The sequence below is a fragment of the Leptonychotes weddellii genome, chromosome 3, assembly GCF_054177405.1.
Source record: "Leptonychotes weddellii isolate Sample4059 chromosome 3, ASM5417740v2, whole genome shotgun sequence".
NCBI lineage: Eukaryota > Metazoa > Chordata > Mammalia > Carnivora > Phocidae > Leptonychotes > Leptonychotes weddellii.
In genome coordinates this window covers 57,637,447-57,658,159 of record NC_138371.1, presented here as the reverse complement: position 1 = coordinate 57,658,159, position 20,713 = coordinate 57,637,447, and the positions used below count along the sequence as shown (strand labels likewise).

Sequence of the window (20,713 nt, the reverse complement as noted above, 5' to 3'; positions counted from 1 at the left end):
ATAACTAAAACAGATGGAAAGTATAACCTGAAATTAACCCCTGAAATTCCCTATGGCCTCTTAATGTCTGGGTCTTTTATTTTGTTAAGAGCTAAGGAAATAATATGACCAATTTTGATGGAATTTGACAATCCTTTCTATAGAAAATAAGGTCCAGTGTCATTAATATGTTTTTCTGGAAGGCTATTACTTGAACTAAAAAAGAAATGAGCCCTCTGTATCACTTAAAGTCTACCACTGATGTCGTATTTTTTTTCAATTCTAAGAAATTGATTTGAATGGGAAATTAAAGCAATGGAAATTGAAAAAAGCTGAGAAATGAAGGGATGCAATAATAACTTGGCCCAGTAGAAAAATAACCATTATAGAGTTGGGATTTTTAAGGGAGTATGTCTATCACTGGAGTTCCATAAACAACTAACACACACACACACACACACACAGAAACACACACACACACCCCTTCTCTTTGAGGCTCTCAGCCCTTTTGGACACTGACTTATTATGAAAATTATTTCAAGAAGCAACATGTGTGTTAGCAACAAGCATTTATAATACCTCAGTATAGTTTTATATGCTTGTAGGTAGGAAACACATGTAATTTTGCATATAATATATCTGTAATTATTCAGGATTGTGTGTCTTTCAAGATTATTAACAGAACTTAGTGGTAAGAATTTAAATAGAAGTAAGGAGAGCAAAGTCCAGGACATATTTCTCCAGAGAATAATAGAAAGGTTTCTTACCTAGGATTTCTGAGAACCTGACTTTTAAAGAAATAAGCATCACTCTCAAGTACTTGGATTTGCGTACTTCCCTGTAAGGGTAGAATTAAAATTAGATGTACCCCTTCTCCTCCCCTCCAGCTAATGTGTAAAAAAGCTCTTTAGGTTTAAACAGCAATCAGTTGCCTAGAACGTAGACTGCAGAATATAGAAATTATGCAATGCTACTAATAAGATAACTCATAGGTATGTCCTGTGATGATGCCAAAAGCTAGCCACTTAGAAAAACCCTTATAACCAAATACAAAGCAAGAATTTACATTGCAAATGTCGTAGGACTTCTACTACCATGCCCCTGCATGTGGCCAAGTTTTTCAAGAGGCAACTTGCAGAGAGAAATATTTTATTGTTTGTAATACAAGAGATAATTTATATACTTGATGCCATCGTAGTGGTACATCTAGTGAATGAAATCTTTTTCAGATATGTCTAAGAAGTTGGATTAGTGCCTGGATGACCTTTGTTTCCAATTCCTAGAGTGTAATGGGTATCATTAATGTTTAAAATTACAGTGTGAATAACAATAGCAAATAGTGTTTTAAATGTTTTCCTTAATACTGTGAAATTATTTTTAAAAATTCCTTTTAGATTAGGAAATCCTAGAATTGGGAGGGACTACAGATCACCAGCTCCAGATTCTTCTCCCATCCCCTCTGCCCAGGATAAGAATTCTTTTTCCCTAGTCCAGGAGTATTGCTTCAGAGGTTGAAGGAGAAATGGTTTCTTAAATGAAACAGAAACCTGGGTCTTTATAACTTATAAACTAAAGGTCCTTAATCTGTTTAGAAACCCCTGAAACGGTATAAAAAGCATATTTGTGTGTGTATTTTTTCCTGGAGGGGAGGGTGCATGGCTTTAGCAGATTCTCAAGGAGATCTGTGACTCCCTTCCCTCCTCAAAAAAGTGGCTTCTGGGAACAGACTAAGTGTACCCTGTCACTTCAAACTGAAAACTCTTAAGAACGTGAAGGTCTCTAACATATCATCTGTAGGCTTTCTCTTCATCAGAAAGCATCCTTAATCCCTTCGATTATTCCTGCCTGTTGTTTGCTCTCCTTTGTTTGTTCCTGAGAATTCCTCATCATGGTGTTCCAAATGTGGACTGCCTGGTACAAAGTATAAGAGAACTAAAAACAAAAAAAAAAAAAAGAGAACTAAAAACAAGTTTTATTTAGAACTGCATTTCTTTTTTTCTAAGATTTTATTTATTTATTTGACAGAGAGAGAGCACAAGCAGGGGGAGTGAGAGAGGGAGAAGCAGACTCCTCACTGAGCAAGGAGCCCGATTCAGGACTTGATCCCAGGACCCTGGGATTATGACCTGAGCTGAAGGCAGAAGCTTAACCAACTGAGCCATGCAGGGGCCCCCAGAACTAAACATTTCTTTAAGGCAGCTTGCCATTGCATTAGCTGTAAGCAACTTTGACATTGTACTGTCAGTGATCTGATAAACATCTGAGCTCCTGCCAGACTAGATCTCCCTCATCCTAAATTTATCTCATTTTTATTTCTATTATGATTTATTTGTATACCTAATTATATGGACTGCATTTATTCATAATGCTGTTTTCAAATATTCTAGCCCAATTAGGGTCTTCTGAACTACATCCAGCGCCACACTTATCCCTCCCACCTTTCTGCTACATAAGCATATGCCTTTCATGCTTCCCCCAACTCACTGAAGAAAAAAGTTGACCCAGAGGAACTCCTGGTACAGTACTGAAGAATCTCTTTGGGTTGGCCTCTGTCTTTCAACCACCAGTCTGTCGTTATGATTTTACTTATTACTGTCTCATAACTGCTCTGTCATCATACCTATTTCCCCACATTTTGTTTTGTTTTGTTTTGTTGGGGTTTTTTTATAGGTAAATAATTTTATTTATAAATATTCACTATTCATTAGTTTATTCAGACACAATGCTGTATATTAAATTACACCTTGGTCTTTGCCTTCATTATTCCCTGGACTTGTTACCATTCCTGATTCCAAATCTTGTATTGTTTTTCTTTGTTTGTTTGTTTTTTTATTTTATTTTATTATGTTATGTTAATCACCATACCCTTACATCATTAGTTTTTGATGTAGTGTTCCATGATTCATTGTTTGCATATAACATCCAGTGCTCCATTCAATACATGCCCTCTTTAATACCCATCACCAGGCTAACCCTTCCACCCCCCTCCCCTCTAGAGCCCTCAGTTTGTTTCTCAGGGTCCATAGTCTCTCATGGTTCGTCTCCTCCTCCGATTTCCCCCCCTTCATTTTTCCCTTCCTACTATCTTCTTTTTTTTTCCCTCAGGAAACAAACTGAGGGTTGCTGGAGTGGTGGGGGGTAGGAGGGTTGGGGTGGTTGGGTGATAGACATTGGGGAAGGTATGTGCTATGGTGAACGCTGTGAATTGTGTAAGACTGTTGAATCACAGACCTGTACCTCTGAAACAAATAATACATTATATGTCCCCACATTTTTTTAAGGTGTAATCAAATACTTTGTCAAAGGTCTTGTGAAAGTCGAAATTTACTCTTGTGAAAGCAGAATTTACTCTCTTGTTTACGGTATCCTCTGCACATGTAGAAGCAGGGTTAAAAAGAATATGAGGCCCACCGGCATAACTTGATTTTAGGAGACCTTTATTGGCTTCTGGTTCTTCATTTCTAGGCACTCACCCCCATCTGATTTATCTATCGGCAACCGTGAACTTATCAGCCTAAAATTTCCAGTCTTTGCCTTTTCTGTATTGTTTAAGTGTCGACTTTTACCTTCAATATACCACCATCTTAAAAAATATGTTTAGTGAATATTTTTGGGGTACTTACTGTGTAACCAACCAGTAAGGGGCTGGGTACTGAGAATTCAGTGCTCCTTGGGGCACTTGCAGTTGAACCCTGATAGGTTTATAATTCTGGTTTATAATTTTCTGGTTTATAATTTGGGGGGCCCTAGAGATTATAAATTATTTTCTGAACATTTTCTGGAGGTAAATAAGATAACTGGATTATCAGTGTTAAATACTTTGGCTGAGTGTACTAAGGAGCTTTGTCAGCTAAATAGAGCATTATACTACATTATACTACATGGAGACTCTTGTGTGAAACAGTCAGTGGCTACTGGAGGGAAGGTGCTGGAGGTAGATTGGACTTCAGTTCTAACAAGCATTTTATAAACTTCATTCTCCTTCAAATACTTGTGCTTCTGGTGAAAGAAGAAACAAAATTATTCTATGTGCCCTCTACTTCGTTTAGTTTTCAGTCTATTTATTTTGGAATCCTCAGCAATATCTTCCAGGTTCCTCCTGACTATACTTGTGTTCCCACATGAGCCATCAGAATTTTTGTAATTTGTGGGTTTAATAACACTTGGCTCATTCTCTCTTGTGTCTTCAGTCCGTGTCTCACCAAGACAGCATCCACCATGATTAGCCTTTTCAGAATCATACACTGCCCAGATTTTTCCTTTGGCCACAATACATCCTTCTAGAATATCACTGTCCAATAGAAATATAACTCAGGCTTCACAGTAATTTTAAACTTTCTAGTAGCCACATTAAAAAAGTAAGAGGAAAGAGGTGACATCTTTTTGTATAACATGTTTTATTTAACTCAGTATATCCAAAATAATATCATTTTAACATGTAATCAATATCAAAATATTTGCATTCTTTTTTTGCACACCATATCTTTGAAATTGGGTATGTGTTTCACGTTACTGCATCTACTCAGAAGTCTATGTATTTTTTTTTTTTAAGATTTTATTTATTTATTTGACAGAGAGAGACACAGCGAGAGAGGGAACACGAGCAGGGGGAGTGGGAGAGGGAGAAGCAGGCTTCCTGCAGAGCAGGGAGCCCGATGCGGGGCTCGATCCCAGGACCCTGGGATCATGACCTGAGCCAAAGGCAGACACTTAATGACTGAGCCACCCAGGCGCCCCGAAGTCTATGTATTTTAGCCTTTATGTTGTGGTTGGACAATCAGTGATTTTATCATTTTTGAGGTTAAGCCCATCATTGTAAGCTGTTACCATTTTCATTGATCTGCATCTGTCTTTCCTCAACTCCATTTCTATGTAATCCCTGAAATTCCTAACAGTTTCCCCTATTTTACAAAGCTGTAACTCAACTGGTACAGAGTAGATTGTGCCCAATATCATTGTACCATGCATCACAATGCCTTGCCCACAATGGCTACTCAGTATTTGTTGGGTGCATGAAGTACTCTTTCATCCTAAGCAGTTTCACATTTGTTTTCTTAGTTGAGCTTTTTAAATCATTGTGAAGTAAATAGGGGCAGTTTCTCCCTTATTACACAAAGAAAACTGATTCGTTTAGTCAATGATTTACCCCATTTCTCTGGACTCTGTTCTCCTGACATCAGTTCAATTCGGCAAGTACTTACTAAGTTTCAGTTGTTCTTCCTCCAATACAATGCTATCTTCTTTAAGGATAAGACCATAAAGCTGTTGATGAGATACATTTTTGGTAGTTATTACATAAAAAAGAGTAATTTCAAAATGATTGTCTCTATCATTCTGGCCCAGCCAAGACACCATATTATAAGTATCATCATCCCCCAGACATACAATAGAATATAAACAAAAAAGGCAAATCTACATAGATCCTGACAGGGAAGTAGTATGGTGCAGTCAGTAGAAAGACTACTTGCTTTGGGTCATGGTTCTCCCCCTCCCTGTGTGTCTGAAGACCAGGTGTTTAATTTCTCTACATCTATGTCCCCATCAGGAAAATAAGAATAATAGTAACTATTCCACCTACCTTACCAGGAAATGTTAAGGATCAAATGAAATACTGCTTTAGTTCTATAACTATAAAGTACTTTGTAAATATTAATGATTTTAAAAAAATCTATTACTATTAAAAATGGAAATCCCCTTGGGGCACCTGGATGGCTCAGTCAGTTAAGTGTCTGCCTTTGGCTCAGGTCACGATCCCAGGGTCCTGGGATCGAGTCCCACATTGGACTCCCTGCTCAGCGGGAAGCCTGCTTCTCCCTCTCCCTCTGCCCCTGCCTGTGTTCCCTCTCTCCCTCTGACAAATAAATAAATAAATAAAATCTTTAAAAGAGAAAGAGAAATTCCCATTATGGCCAAGTAGCTAGAAATTTTTATTACGTTTTATAGCCTCCAACTAGTCTAGATTAAGAATCATAATCATAGACACTTTTGAAATAAAATTTTAAAATGCGCTCTCCAGTTACGAGATTCAGATGATCTTGTTTCAGTCACTTCTGTTTTTAGTAGTCAGTGAGCATATAATATTGGATATGCATCAGGTTGCCTTATTCCCGCAAATTCTAAGCAACAATACTGATCCTGAGCCATGAGAAGTGACCATTACTATTCACAGAATCTCACAGGATTTCGTAAAATGCAAGTAAATGTCAGGCTAGTTCTTTCCTACGAATCACAGATTGACAGATCATTATCCAGCGATGAATGAGCATACCACAATTGCCAGAACTTCTTCCTGTGGTCTAATGATGACTTTCCACATCTCCATTCATGTCCCACCAAATGCTAACCCCTTGGCTATGGGAAGGTTAGAGTCAAATATGAACCTTCAGTGGTCTGCTGTTACTCAGACAGAGCATGTCACATCTCAGAAGGTGGTTTTCTGTGCATCTCTGTCCTGCAAAGTAGGAGAATTATTTGCAGATTTGCACTCTCTGAAAGTTTCTGCAATTAAAAAGAAGAAAATGTTACAGAAGAGCCTAGATCATTCTTTTATCGTTTTCCATAATAAGATATGAAATTCATCCAGATGGTATGGGAATATCATCATCTTCTCTGATTTTGTTTTCAAGACATACTTTACCAAAGTAGCGTGGCTTATATGCTTTTCTGAATATCTGATAAGATATAAGATATGTCTCAGAGTTCACAAATTTGGAGAAGCTGGGTTCTTGTTTTTGTTTTTCTAGAATCCGTTGACAGATTTTCTTGGTGCTGGTCTGTATTAAATATATTTTAGAGATCAGTGATGAAATCTGAAATATTTTGGCTATTAGGTATTTTGGTATGTTTTTAATAATACATGTATTGGCATCAATTAATACCTTCATAAGGTTGGGTAGAGATGGATGAAAATAATGTGTTTGCAATGTTTTGCTTCTTTTCATGTGAACATAATAATTTTTATATAATTTCAAGATTAAAAGGTTAGACCAGGAGTCAAAAAACTATGACCTGTAGGACAAATCAACCCCATTGCCTGTTTTTATAAATTAAGTTTTATTGGAGCACAGCCTTGCTCATTTGTTACATACTGTGTTTGGCTGCTTTCTGCTACAATGGCTTGAGTAGTTGGGACAGAATATATAACCTGCTAATCCTAAATTATTTACCAGCTGTTTCTTCACAGAAGAAGTTTGCCAACTCCTGGGCCAGGCCATTAAGAATTAGTAAAAAAAAAAAAAAAAATGCAGTGGAGGGAGTGATGTGTTACATATATTCAGCCTTTAGATGTTCTCTAGAAGTATTGTCTACCTTAGACAAAAAACATGCAGGTATTCTTAATACTGTATGTGAGATGGGCAGATTTTGCTCCCAATTAAGTAAGCTCTTTCCTTTTGTGACTTGAATCAACAACAACAACAAATGCAGTATCCTAATAATGCTCTCTGTGCAGAATTAATGTCTTAAGCATTTCTTTCCTCCCTCCCAATCACTGCAGAGAACCCTTTGCTGGGAGAAGGAGAAAAAAAATATGATTGTTTGGGGCACCTGGATGGTGCAGTCAGTTAAGCGTCCGACTCTTGGTTTTGGCTCAGGTTGTGATCTCAGGGTCATGTGATTGCCCCGTGTCGGGCTCTCTGCTCAGCACGGAGTCTGCTTGAGATTCTCTCTCTGTTCCCTCTGCCCCTCATGTTCGTGCTCACTCTCTCTCAAATAAATAAATGCATCTTTAAAAAAGATATGATTGTTCAAAGTATCATAAAATTCTATATGGCCATTTCATCTGTTTGAAAAAAATATCTGAGTATTGTAATAAAGTCTAATGCCAGGGCCAGAGATTTGCAAATTCTATTTGATCGAGAATCTCACTTATTTGAGAGTGATGCTCTGTGGAAAATCCTGTAACAGATGAAGAACCTACATCAGCTCTTTCAATTCTCTTATGATAAGGTACAGCTGTGTACCAGGCTGGTTCTCTCCTCCAGCACTTACCCTCACCTCCCTGTTGTGGTCCCTGGATCTCTCCTGCCAGCTGGCCACTCTGTCCATGCTGAGTCCCTTTTCAACAGCTCGGCTCTGGACCACCTTGTCCCTGCCCATTGCCTACTTCTCAGTCTAGACCAGTACCTGCGCCATCCCAGAAACCCTCCCTGCAGAATCCTGGTGCGTAGGGCTCTATGCCACCATTGGTGAAGGCCACCCTGGCTGTGTCCTTTCATTCTCAGAACCTTGTCCATACCTCTGAATGTCATCTCTGGGATGGCAGTGTAGTCAAGGAGATGGAACCGCAGTGTCAGCGGCATCCCTGGAATCATCCTGTTTCTTGTGGGGATGTATCTTATCATGTTTTATTACTTAAATTTTTATGTCTTTACAACAAGGAAGCAAACACTTTATAAATTCCTCATAGACAAGGAGCCATTTATTCTTTGTAAATCTCTTCAGTGCACTTCCCCAATGAGCCTGCTGTGTGAAAGGCACAGTATGGGTGTTGGGGACATAGATATTGATTAGGTCATGAGCCCAGGAACATCCAGCACTGCAAAACCATCGATAAATATTTCTTAAATGAATAAATAAAATTTTAGAATTTCCCATGCAGTTTGGTGCAATCACGACTGAAACTTCACAGCCCACATGTGTCTTTCCTTATGATACAGAATAGTCTGGTCAAAGAAGACAAAGATGGCAGTGACTCAGTAACTTTCAAAAGTGGGAGGATTCCAGCCACTGAATCATTTACTCAGACAGAATTTATAGAAACAGAATTGTGCAGTTGTTATTATCTGCCTTTGTCTACAGCAGGTAATAGAACGGAAATGCTTGGAGAATGCTAAATGTCCAAGAATTGGAAATAGAGGAGTTAAATATATATAAGGAAAATCAGAGCACAAGTAAATAGACTGAAAATGCAAGCGGTGACTAGGAGCCTGGTTGAGGGCAGGGTGGTGATGTGTGGCACGGTGACTCTTGATAAGTGAGGCATAAAGAGAAGAAGTGGTCAAGAGGTTTCAGCGCAGGGTAGGGAGGGAACAACTGTTCAAGAGAAGGAGAAATAGAAAGAAAAAAAAAAGAGCATCATTCCTCCATCCATGGGATCACCAAAGAAGGTGAGTAAGTGCACATTGAAGACTGTCCCGACATGGTAATTAATTCTGTCCAAGGGCCCTGGACAGTTGTGCCCAGTCACCATCAGGGACTTCTCATCTTATATCGGTGTCAGGTGAGGTACCCAACCTCAAATTCATAACAAACTCCACATCTCTTAGAGCAACTTGCACCCAACCCAATTTAGCTGTCTTAACTTCCTTTTTTTTGAATGGACCGCATACAAACCCACACCTAATTTTCACACACCCTGGTGTCTTAGACTGCTTTGTATCCCACACAGCCCCAACCCTTGCCTTAAATAGAGTCATCAAGAAATAAATATTTAATTTGATTTGTGGTTGCTAATACATTATATCGTGATCTTTGAGTTATATATTAAGTAGTTAGGATGAAATGTTGTATGAAGCATTCATTGAAATATTTATTAAAAATTGGTTGAAAAAAGGATTCTGAATACCTTTCATTTTTGAGTGGCATGTAAGAATGGCCAGCTAGAAACAATTCCAAATGTTCTAAAATTCTGAGAAATAAAGAAGTAGTATTTTAATTTCCTAACATTTTTAGATTACTTTTTAATTGAAATGTATATGTAGTAAAATGTATGTAATGAGATGGAATAGTCTGTTAACTCTAACTTTCCTGCACAGCAGTGTGTGCTAGTCAAATAAGGAAATGTTGGGGATTATTTCCCAAAATAGCCTCCAGGGAGTCCTCTGGGTCACCTGTGTTCCAGTTTAGTCTCCTAACTTGTTTCCTGCAGTGCTCTGCAATCACAGGATATTAACTTGAAGCAGTACCAGATTATAAACCATCAGATAATAGTAAAATATTTTTCAGTGACTTTTATTAGGCTTTTTGACTAATAATAATTGAACAAAACAAAATAAAGAGATCATGAACTAGAATATTTCCATTAATCAAGATGTTAGTCCACCAAATTGTTCTTGTTCTAATCTCAGGGACATATAAGGGTGTTTTATCTCCTGTCTACTGCTGAAGGGCAAACACCTTGGGAAAGCAGTGAATATTTTAAGTTAGTATTAAAGGGCCATGTGAACACATCCCATTCAGTCAATTCAGGAGCCACCATGAAGCACTGAAGGAATTCTTCTTTGTGTGCAAGTCTCTTAAATCACCTCTCTTCCCCAAATACTACCTTATGTTAAAAGCACAGTTTGCAAAGTCAGCACTTTATTTAAAAGGGTCAAAACCCTCTCCTTATACATTACATCTATAATATCTTCCAGAAATAAGTTGGGTGCTTCACAAAATAGGTGAAAGCTGCTGCCGCAAAGTACAGAAGAAACAGAGCTTAATATCTCTCTCAGTCATGAATTATTCATGGAGCTTGACCCCTTTTTCTGTTCCTGGCCATATGATTGCATGTATTTCAAATTGTGTCCCCCTCATCCCATTCGAACATTTAATTAGATGTTGGAGTCCCCTACTCTCAGTAGCCGTCACATGACATTTTCCTGATGCACTGTTCTGATGCTGCTGTTTGCTAATCATTCATTTCCTTGTCACCCTTCACTCAAGACCGAGCTCCAACAGGGCTGAGACCATGTCTCATTCTCCTTCTAAATGCCCAGGGCCATGCTCTATACCTGGTATGCTGTAAGTGTGCTGATTTATCTTATAGTAGATCTCTATGATTTATTCTAGGTCTTCATTTGGAATTCACTTTCGTAAAGGCATTCACCCCAGGCAGGTAGTTTGTTTACTTGTTTACTAATTTCAATATAATAGAGTATCATTCTGTTTTCTTTCTCTCAAAATCAGGAACAAATATCCTGAATGCCAGAATAATGCTTATTTAAATTCCCTCTTCTCTTGAGCCCACATATCCTCACTAATCCCCCTACCATAACTTGCCCACCCCGACATGCTATCCCTCACAGCTAGAGTTTGGGACAAGTTCTATTTCAGGCATAGAATATAGGAGACTGGACTTTGAGTGGCCCACACTGGACATACTGACTTATGACTCTTCTCTTTTTCTTTTTAACTTGATTTCTACCTGTCCTTCAAAGATTTGGGTAAGATGACGAAATTTTGCCTTATTCTGAAAATAACTGCATGCACAACTAGGATCATTGCTTATTTTTATCTTCTGGCCTACTTTTTCTCACACAAAAAGGTGAAATAAAGTGGGTGCTCCATCATATATAAATATATCTTATATATCTATCTAAAAACTACTTATACCCATAAATATGTATTTATCATAGATAAATATTTATAGATACTTCTATTTTAAGTACATATAGAGATATACTTTATTTGTATATATATCAGATAATGAAACTTTTGCTTACTCTTATCAAATATCACAACAGCTGCTTCCATGAGTTTATGGGGCTTCTCTTTTTAGTAATTAAAAAGTAGTGAGACTATTGATTGCTGCCTGCTACAAAAGGAGTAAGATTGAATGATATATTTTCTTCAAAAATGCCCCTAATGGCTTTGAGATTTCAGTTAAGGCAATTCCATTGTATTTGCATGAAAAGCTAACTGAGTCATTAAAACTGTATTTTGCTGGCACTTTTTGTACGTGGGGAGTCTTGGTGCTACAAACAAGTCTAAAATGGGCACAGCATCATTTCTAACCATGGTCAGGATAGGTTCCCTGGGCCAGTATCTTAAGCACTTTGAAAATAGCCAGTAGATTTCCAAACCACTTGAGAATGGATCCAGGCTATTTTCCTCTAAGCAGAGTGGGAAGAGAGGTTAGTTTTCCTTCTTCAAATTAACACCCTGTCCCTGTTCTGGTGGGCAGTGATGACTTGCTCCTTCTTGTTTCTGCATCTGAGAACTTCTTGGCAATAAAAAATGATGTAACTTCATTTCAGAAAAGGGAGAAAAAATGTTTGATGTTAAGGTATATTAGTTAGTAGAGTCATCCTATAACCAAATGAATATCTTGTAGTAGAAGAACAAGATATTTGTTCTAAGGGGCGCCTGGGTGGCTCAGATGGTTAGACGTCTGCCTTCGGCTCGGGTCATGATCCCAGGGTCCTGGGATCGAGTCCCACATCGGGCTCCCTGCTCAGCGGGGAGCCTGCTTCTCCCACTGCCTCTCTCTCTCTCTGTCTCTTATGAATAAATAAATAAAATCTTTAAAAAAAAAAAAAAAGATATTTGTTCTAAGGTATAAGCAATGGAACTCCAGCAGAGAAGAGAGACAAAGCACATTTATATTGAATTTTTTCAGAAATAAATAAAGCCTCTGATGATTATGAAAACAACTTGAAAGTAAATTAACACATCAATGGTTAGAGGGGGAGGTGAGGGGCGATAGGGGTCTCACCTGAGAATCTGAATTGAAACACACATGTGATAGTCACCTTGTCTCATGCCTGATGTAGCTTATCCTCAGGAAGGTTTCTCAGGCCTTTTTTTGAACCAATCAGAAAAAAATCAGATTGACAATATTTATTTATTTAACCTATGTTGTTCAGAAAAAAAGGAATTTACAATATCAAATACTGCAAGGGAGATCAAGGCCAATGAGAATACTAGTCACATGAACTGTACATGTGTTCATCTGTGAAATGAGAGAATTGGAATAAATACCAACAGTATCTTCCAGCTCTAAAATTTCTTTTTATTTTTATTAACATTTTAAAATTCCTTGATGCTCTGATGTCACATTACAAGCGAGTTGGTGACTTCCAGTGAGAAATTTTCATAGAGTGATCCCCACAAGGAATTCTAAGGGGGTGGGAGGTAACAAGTGGGTGGTGGGCAAGAAGACATAGTAGACACAGACGATTTGCTTAAGAAGTTTGCAGTGTATAGAAAGAAAGAAGACGATCATTAGATTGAATACAGTATCACATGAAGATTTTTATAGAATGCCGGACATCTGTGCTTCCTTTTAGAAACAGAAAAGAGAGTGCTTGTAGGTGTTAGTGAGGTACCCATGAATTAAAGAAGAGACTCCTGTTTTTCAAAGAGCTGCTTTTTCAAGCTTCCACTGTTGGTTCTAGTTAGGTGACTTCTCAGGTACCATGACTCCTTGAGTCAGTGTAAAGGAAGAGATCGAGGATACTGATGATGGGGAAAGAACAGGAGAAAACTGAGCAAGACGGCTCTCATGGATTAACAGCCAGGTGGAAGGACAGCATTCTGAAAGTAGGAAGCTTATCCTTCTAAAGGATGAGGCACAGAGAAAAGAGAATGCAAGACTGGGATGGAGGTGTGTGTGCACATGACAGAGACATATATCTGATATAGTTTCTTCTTAACAAGAACACCATGGTCATACTTGACAAGACAGAATTTCATTGGGATTTGGGTGAGAGATCCCAGGGAATGAGAACAGAGCAATGACAGGACCTCATGTTCTTTGAGCCAATGATCAGTGAACTGCAGTCACTTCCCGGGGACTTTGATCATTTAATATCAATGACTCAGTTCATGTATTGTGTAGTGACTGCCCAAATTGGTATATCTCTTTCCCGAATGGGTGGTAGCAAAATTCTGGTGTCCTTGAAACCCCAAACCAGTAACCCAAGCTATCTTCTGTTCTATAAGACTTCAGAGAAGACCGAAAGCCAGAAAAGTTAAGTGACTTGCCAAGGGCCACAGCGAGTTTTCATCTTGGGCAAGAACAGAAATATATCTTCTATTTTCTCTCCTAGGGTTCTCTGCTTTAATTCATTTTACACAGGGGATCAATAAGGCAGTCTGAAGAATAAAGCCATGGACCAGGCTAACTTTGGCTTTAGCCTTGGCTATGCCACTGACCTTGGGATGACTCAGTATCTCTAGGCTTCAGATTACTTATTGATAAAGATTTTCCAATTTAAAACGTAGGTCTGAAAGAATGTACAGCAGCTTTAAGGACCAACTGAAGTTAAGTACCAAATGTTTGGCTACCTGGGATTTTATTAACTGGTTTCCAGCAGTTTGGGGGTTATAAGAAGAAAGAAAAGTTCATCCTGACAAGAAATCATTTAGTAATGAATTAACCAATTAAAAAATTAGTGCCTTCTCAAATATTCCTGTCTCATGCCATTAGTGCCTTCCTCACCAAACTAGTGTGATGAAAGAAGAGTACCAGACCAATGCAAGTCAGTTGCCAAGTGAAATTGTACATGAAATACAATATGCAAGATATCATGAGGTCAATGAAAGTGATGTCAGAGCTCTGCTCAAAACATGCCAAAACCATTGCCAAAGAGGAGTTGGCAAGACCTTTTAACACTTGGAAAAAGGAAAATCAGCAGAGATAGTGACATGATAGGTGCTTCAAAAAGGAAAGAGAGGAATTTCAAAGGAATGTGAGAGACCCTTGGGGAAATGCTGAAGCCCTCAAATAATTGTGCATTTTCTATAAAATGGTCATATACTACTACCATGCAGTTTTGGAGAAAATTATACAACCCTCCCAATCAACACTTCATTCATTTTTAGTTCTAAGAATTAGAACATAGTTTCACTTACAACCTGAATTTGATTAAATAGAAAATAAAATAGATTTCATTTTCATGAATTTTACTTCATTTCTCAAAGTAAAATCTTGGTTGACCTATTTTCTATGAAATTTACATTCCATTTTAAGTGGATTCACTTTATTTTTTAAATTTTTTTTCCTTTTTAAAATTTTTATTTAAGTTTTAGTTAACATATAGTGTAATATTAGTTTGAGTAGTAGACTTTTGTGATTCATCACTTACGTACAATACCCAGTGCTCATCACAAGTGCCTTCCTTAATCCCCATCACCCATTTAACCCAGCCCCCCTACCTCCCCCCCAACAACCTTCAGTTTATTCTTTATAGTTGAGTCTGTTTTATGGTTCACGTAGCTCTTTTTTTTTTTTTGCCCCATGTTCATCTCTTTCATTTCTTAAATTCCGCATGTGAATGAAATCATATGGCATTTGTCTTTCCCTGACTGACTTATTTCACTTAGCATAATACACTCGAGCTCCATCCATGTCATTGCAAATAGCAATATTTCATTCTTTCTGATGGCTAATATTCCATTGTGTGTGTGTGTGTGTGTGTGTGTATCACAACTTTTTTATCCATTCATCGGTCAGTGTACATTTGGGCTCTTTTTGTAATGTGGTTATTGTTGATAATGCTACTATAAACATCAGGGTGCATATATCCCCTTGAATCAGTATTTTTGTATCCTTTGGGTAAATATCTAGTAGTGCAATTGCTGTATCATAAGGTAGTTCTATTTTTAACTTTTTGAGGAACCTCCATACTGTTTTTCAGAGTGGCTGCACCAGTTTGCATTCCCACCAATGGTAGAAGAGGATTCCCCTTTCTCCACATCCTTGCCAACATCTGTTGTTTCCTGTGTTAATTTTAGCCATTTTGACAGGTGTGCGGTGGTATCTCCTTGTGGTTTTGATTTAGATCTCTCTGATGATGAGTGATGTTGAGCATCTTTTCATGTGTCTGTTAGCCATCTGGATGCCTTCTTTGGAAAGATGTCTATTCATGTCTTCTGTCCATTTCTTAACTGGATTATTTGGGTGTTGAGTTCGATGAATTCTTTATAGATTTTCGATACTAACCCTTTATCGGATATGTCATTTGCAAATATCTTTTCCCATTCCAAAGGTTGCCTTTTAGTTTTGTTGACTGTTTGTTGGATTCACTTTAAATGGCCCTTTCTTGTTGGCAATGTGCCTTTGAATAGGAGGCCCTCAGAATGTAAAATAGGTATAGTGTTTCTCTGACTTTCTAAATCCTGTCTGTATAACCTGGGACTAGAACAAAACAAGCAAAGGAGTGGGGGTAGAACAGGTGGGGATTGTTACAGCATCAATGGCCAGCCTCCAGCCAAGGGGTAAAGGGAGCTTGTGTGTTGGGTCACGGACTCAAGCTGATGTGACTGGCCATGAGATTCAACCTGTGGAGGAAGTTCAGAGATTCTCAGGATGGACCAAGGAAAAGGAAAGAATCCAGTATTTCAGGCTTTTGTATTTTCTTTATGGTGTTAATTTTTGTTTTGTTTTGTTTTCCTTTCTGAGTTTACCTTGTGTTTTCACATTGTTTATCACAGAAGGAAACAGCAGTCCTTCCATCTTCCTCCTATTGGGAAGGGCTTAACAGATTCCGTTCTTTCCTTGGCAGGCAGAGAAGTGCCTGGAGTGGGGAAATACTTTAAAGTAGAATGTTTAACCCAGATGCAAGAGATGCATGCTTTCCTGTCCACGGAGGCAGAACAACTGAAAACCATTATTTGAAAGTAACCAATTGGTTCAAGTTAGTGAGTTTACATTGATTCACTTTCCTGTAAGAGCTTTTCCGTTAATCAGCTAAATCCCCCAAATCTCATGGGGAAGTGGCAGTTAATATCTTTCAAGGCAGCCCATCTTGCTGTTAGATGAAAGTCTTTTTCTAACCAATTTCTACATTGCCTGACAGAGAATAAAGCTAATCCTCTTTTGGGATTCTTACTAGCCGTGTGAGAATTAATTCTAGGGGTTCCAGGAGATGGTTATAGTTACTGGCTTGGAACACCAAGGGGATTTTGCTACTGCCCATTCAGAGCAGATACACCATTTTGGGCAATCACAAAACAATATACAAACTGAGTTGTTAGTGTTGATGGTCAAGGTTTCCAAGAAGTGTTTGTAGCTCACTGACCATTGGCTCAAAGTGTAGCATAGAGGTTTTCCCTCTTCCCATTTTGGTAGCAACATCTAAATGATGTGTGTCAGTTGGGTCCCCTGAGAGGCAGATACTGAGGTGGAGTTCGGGGTGCCAGAGTTCTATTAGGTGGTTATGCCTGTCAAAGAGAAAGAGAAGGTAGCACGAGTGGGGCAGGAGGAACTTCCAACAGTGACGTCGACCTGGCAGCCTTGGTCTGACCAACAGAGAGCTCCAGAGCAATGATTCCCTGTGAGAGGAGTGCTGGGTAGGGAAGAAATGGGCAACCCCTAAGGCCCCTGCATGTTCAGCCCTTGGCTGAGAGAGAGCTCCCAGGCCTCAGCACAAACAGTGGGGCAGATGCTGAAGGCACTGCTGCTGGAGCCTGTTAACTGCACTCCTCAGGGCTCATAGAAGTTCTCTCTTCAAGGGACATCTTAATGACCCACCTCCTTGCTTTACCTAATACCACTATAAATACTGAGGCATTCAAATGAACAACTCCTTTAGGAACAAAAGACCCACACACATCAAAATGGCAGCGTTTGGCAGTCTGTCATTTATAAATTTCAGTCATCAACAGGGTTCATCAGATTGTATTTTGAGAACACACATTGCTTTGCTTTCTTATAAACTTAATTTTATTCTGAAGAACAGTGATGGTAAAGAGCCCATCCTTTATCAAACAGTTTGGTTTAAAAAGTTGCCTAGCAGTAGGATAAAACAAAACAAAGAAGCAATTAGCTTTATATTTAGTGATCTATCTATATGCATTTGGAGCACATTTCTGGAATAATTCAAAAGGGCCAATCCATTTTATGCCTCCTGCTGCTAAATGAATGTGGGAGTCAAGCTGCTATTTTCACAGGGTAAGACATTTATTGTTGATAAAAAAAATCTCCCACTTATACATAATCAGTATCCTGGCAAATGACGCTGTAGAATTTCAGCTCCTTAAGTATAAAGCAGAAAAATCTTCAAAAAAAAAAAAAAATTAGGCCTTATGATTTAAAAATCAGCCAACCATGGATCAAAGTATTTAAGCACATTCATTATGCTCAAACTGACCAGTTCTTTAACGGGTATGTGTTCTTTGGGTTGGCAAGACTGATCCTTACGTTTCACCCCTCCTCGTTGGAACAGTGTAGCCCTTTGGTTATTCAGTCAATACAGGACTATTCAGCTCTGTGCCTGGCTCATTCACAGCTCTCAATGTTCATGCAACTCAATGTTATCTAATGTTTTTAATGAATTTCTCCCCTCACCCCTGCAAAAAAGTATATAAAATCAGTAGCTAACTCAATTGAGGGTATAGTAGATTTAGGCCTATAAATTATTATACCCACCTCAGTCATTTCTGTTTCCTTAAAGTTTATACAAAGAGGGTCTGCTCTTTATGTGTGTTGGAGGTAAGATGGAGGTCATACCCTAATCTGTTTCTTCTATTTAGATCAAATGTGAATGAACACATCTATAATCAGACTGATTCAGGCCTCTAAGAATTTGATCCTTGGACCAAAATTGTTTCTGGGCATAGTGTATGAAATACTAGTGAGACCTTGTCATCAGTTGCACTTAAGAAATATTTTTTCTAGGCTGACAGAGCTCAGAAGGAAAGGAAGGGAGATGTAGGAAGGCTAAATAAATTGATTTCCTGCTGATAGCTTACCATCCACCCAGTATATCATAAAGCAAGGTGAGAATGTGTTCACTCTCTATAAGATGCCCAAGATGGCACCAGGGGGCTGTTGAGGATATAGACTAGGGTCGCAGACTTATCCCTCTCTCCCACCCACATGGATGCCAACATAATCAGTGAGGAGACTTTTTTCATAAGTATGGAGGCTCTTTGCCATAAAAACTGGAAAACACTTGGAACGATGAAGTTGATATCTTGAGCTGACCTATAAACTGAAGGTAGGCATTTATACCATGATGATTTACGTGCTTTTCCAACCCACTTATTCTCAAAAACTAAATGGAGAAGTTTTAAAAATGGAGAGGTGGATGTGTGTTAAAATTCTGTGAGGTCTTTTTCCCCCCATTGCTTTCTGAAAATAAATCTGGAAGTAGGTATTTAAAACTTTCATCAAAATCATTTTAGACATTCACTCTTGGGTGTTAGATCAAGTTATTCATAAGTCATTCACAAACATAACTCTGCAATAGGGTTTCTTAACTTCACCACTACTGACATTGGGGCCAGGTGATCTCTTTGTTGTGGAAGACTGTCTTGTTCATGATGCAGTGTTGAGCAGTATCCTTGGCCTCCATCCACTAGATGCCAGTAGCATGTACGTGTGCACGCACACACACACACACACACAGTTAGTTATGACAACCAAAAATGTCTCTAGACATTGCCAATTATCTCCTGGGGGCAAAATCAGCCCCAGTTGACAACCACTATTTTAACTCAGTGGTTCTCAAAATTGTTTAGAGGGTAAAGACCTAGAAACAATGATGTTTTATAGAACACCATGAGATTTTTATCATCTTTAAAATGCTGTCATTCCAGGGCACCTGGGTGGCTCAATTAAGTGTCTGCCTTTGGCTCAGGCCATGGTCCCAGGGTCCTGGGATCAAGTCCCACATCGGGCTCCCTGCTCAGCAGGAAGCCTGCTTCTCCCTCTCCCACTCCCCCCTGCTTGTGTTCCCTCTCTCGCTGTGTCTCTCTCTGTCAAATAAATAAATAAAATCTTTAAAAAAAAAGGTTTTAAAAAATAATAAAAATAAAATGCTGTCATTCCAATTCCGAATGATTTTCCTAGCAGAAAATGGCTTTATAATACATAGACTACAGAGAATTATAACCTCCAGTACACATGCCTAGGGTATGTCAAAATAAGCATGATTAAGTTCTCTTGTATATTCCTTTAATTTTCACTTTAATAAATGACAAAGGTTTACAGAAAACTGAAACTTGAGAATTTTTCTCCCTACAACTGAGGAAAGGCAAAGTTCAGTTTAACTATAGAATTTCATGCTTTTAGCTAGTTATAAGTTTCCTAAACCTTCACTATTGACAAACTATGATTTGTGCCAGAACCACATACTATTATTATTTGCTTGCTTGTTTTCTTTAGTAGACTCAGTTCTTTTTACTTACAGTTTATTTTGAAAGAATTATTGTATCTTGAGGAGCCTGGGTAGATCAGTCAGTTAAGCGTCCAACTCTTGATTTCAGCTCCATCGAGCTCTGGGCTCAGCAGGGAGTCTGCTAGAGAGTCTCTCCCTCTCCCTCTGCCCTCCCCCGCTTGTGTGCTGGCTCTCTCTCAAATAAATAAATCTTAAAAAAAAAAAAGAATTATTATATCTCGTATCACTATTGAAAAATTTTTTAAAAGGATTAGTTATATTTTGTAAAACACATGTTCACATAAATACGTAACTAGTAAATATTGATCTCACACCTAAAATCATCTTCATACCATACGTTGAAACCAGAGATCTAGCCAGACATCTATATTCTATTAACATTTTATGTGGGGCCAGAAGAAAGCTCAAATAATGCCTCCTCACTTTAATTCCAAGCTTTTTCTAAAGCATTTTTTAATACATTTTTTAAAATTTTATTATGTTAATCACTATACATTACATCATTAGTTTTTGTTTTTTTTTTTTAAGATTTTTATTTATTTATTCATGAGAGACAGAGAGAGAGAGAGAGAGAGAGGCAGAGGGAGAAGCAGGCTCCCAAGGAGCAGGGAGCCCGATGCGGGACTCGATCCCAGGACCCTGAGATCATGACCTGAGCCGAAGGCAGACGCTTAACCATCTGAGCCACCCAGGCTCTTTTCAGAGCTCTTTTCCCCACGGAAGCATACCCATGGCATCCAGATAGCTCGCGATATGACCACACTCCAGCGAACGCTGGAGAACTTCTTCCAGTGGAAGAGTCACACGGTTGTCCGCAGACCTCTTTGTGCCAGTTATAATGTGTGATTTTACTACTCAATATAATAAAATATTAACTATAAGTGTAAAAACATAATGGCTTTTTT

General features: G+C 38.5%; 1 protein-coding gene across 3 annotated transcripts in view; it reads left to right on the top strand.

Annotated features, from left to right (window-relative positions):
- The window catches only part of CERS6 (ceramide synthase 6), a 299,128-nt gene that overhangs the window by 252,757 nt on the left and 25,658 nt on the right, over positions 1-20,713 (top strand). The gene's annotated exons all lie outside the window — the stretch shown is intronic.